Raw genomic sequence first — 2500 nt, 5'->3', positions numbered from 1 at the left:
AGAGGGAGAGAGAGGGGGGAGAGAGAGAGAAGAGAGAGAGAGGGGGAGAGAGAGGGGGAGAGAGAAGGAGAGAGAGAGAGGGGGAGAGAGAGGGGGAGAGAGAGGGAGAGAGAGAGAGGGGGGAGAGAGAAGGAGAGAGAGAGAGGAGAGAGAGAGGGAGAGAGAGAAGAGAGAGAGAGAGGAGGAGAGGGAGAGAGAGAGGGGGGGAGAGAGAGAGTAAGGACGAAAAGAGGATGTGGGAGAATGAAAGAGAGTAAACGACAGACACAGAGAGAGACTAACAGAGGAAGAGAGAAGTATGAACACAATGTTAATTACCAATTTAAAAAATATCTTTCTTTTTTTAAAGTGCATGTAATAATGGATGTACATTTTTTTCATCAAATACACACAGTGTGTGGGGTTTTTCACAAACAGGAACACTTTCACACGTGTTGGTTTAAAGACTGGACAGCAGTTCGGTTCCACAAGCAACCCCCTGAGCCAGCCAGAAAGACCAGACTGTTGGGGGGGAGTCTGAGAGCAGCACTCTCTGCGATAAAAGCATCAACAAATCTTTCCCTTCCTATCTCTCTGGCTGCAGTCACCTCTCCACCCCATCTCGCTCTCTGCCATCAGGTTCAGTTCCGCTCCCTGATTCCAGCACTCCACTGTCGGCCTCCGCTCTTTCTCTGTTCTCTGTCGATGGACCTTTTGGAACGAGCTCCGTCTTTCGCTTCGTCAGCTGGTCTCTGCACTCCGCTCTGTTAGTCCGGCCTTGAACCTGACCTCTGTCCTAAAGCAGCTTCCTCTCCTTACTTCCTGTCCACGACGTCTGTAGCCTTCAGTCCGCTTGATTCTGGTGATGTCCGTCATCCTGTGAACTTGGTCATTTGTTTGTTTCTCTCTTAGTGTCGTCATCCTCATCATCATCATCATCATCCTCATCATCCTCATCATCCTCATCCTCATCATCATTGTCATCATCACCATCATCATCACCATCATCATCATTGTCATCATCATCATCATTGTCATCATTATTATCAGCACCATCATCATCATCATCACCATCACCATCATCATCATCACCATCATCATCATCATCATCAGCATCATCATTATCAGCACCATCATCATCATCATCATCACCATCATCATCACCATCATCATCATCATCATCATCATCATCATCACCATCATCATCACCATCATCATTATTATTGTCATCATCATCATCATCATCATCATTATCATCACCATCAGCATCAGAATCAGTATCTTCATTATTGACAGCACTTCTCCTGGACTCGGGGCTCTGGCGCCCTTTGTGGGTGACCAGTAGCCGAGTGGTCAAAGCGTTGGACTTACAATCTGAGGCTCCAGGGTTCGAATCTCGGTAACGGCGCCTAGAGGGTAATGTGTGGAGATTTTTCCAGTCTACCAGGTCAACATGTGTGCAGACCTGCTTGTACATGAAGCCCCTTCGTGTGTATATGATATAAAATACGCATGTTAAAGATCCTGTAATCCATACCAGCGTTCGGTAGGTAATGGAAACAAGAACATGCCCAGCATGCACGCTCCCGAAAACGGAGTATGCCTGCCTACATGGCACGGTGAATAAACAAAACGGTCATACACGTGAACTGTTACATGTCTGTGTGAGTGTGTATGTGCACGTGCCTTAAGTCTTGACAGCAACAGCAGCTGCCACTGAGTGAATGGGCCCGTGACGTGCACTCCTCCCCCCACCCCTCACCCCCACCCCTCACCCCCACCCTTTTCCCCGCCACCCCACCCCACCCCCACCATCACGCCTCCACACACACGCTCAGACAAACCTATAAAACCGCAATAAAACAGGTGGAGTTACCTCACACAGTGCACACTGCAGCCGTTCCGTCTGGCGTCATTTCAGGGATTCGGAGCATTATTACCGTGTCATTTCAGGGATTCGGAGCATTATTACCGTGTCATTTCAGGGATTCGGAGCATTATTATCGTGTCATTTCAGGGCTTCGGAGCATTATTATTATATCATTTCATGGAGTTGGAACATTATTATCGTGTCATTTCATGAATCGGAGCATTATTATCGTGTCATTTCATAGATTCGGAGCATTATTATTATGTCATTTCAGGGCTTCGGAGCATTATTATTATGTCATTTCAGGGATTTGGAACATTATTATCGTGTCATTTCATAGATTCGGAGCATTATTATTATGTCATTTCATGGAGTTGGAACATTATTATCGTGTCATTTCATGAATCGGAGCATTATTATCGTGTCATTTCATGGATTCGGAGCATTATCATTGTGTCATTTCATGGATTCAGAGCATTACTATCTCATGTTGAAATCCACCTGTAATAACCACGACAGCTCGTGTTATCTCATGTTGAAATCCACCTGTGATAACCACGACAGCTCGTGTCATTTCATGGATTCGGAGCATTATTATCTCATGTTGAAATCCACCTGTGATAACCACGACAGCTCGTGTCATTTCATGGA

Source organism: Babylonia areolata, chromosome 24, assembly GCF_041734735.1.
Source record: "Babylonia areolata isolate BAREFJ2019XMU chromosome 24, ASM4173473v1, whole genome shotgun sequence".
Lineage (NCBI taxonomy): Eukaryota > Metazoa > Mollusca > Gastropoda > Neogastropoda > Buccinidae > Babylonia > Babylonia areolata.
Note: the sequence above shows the minus strand (reverse complement) of the source record.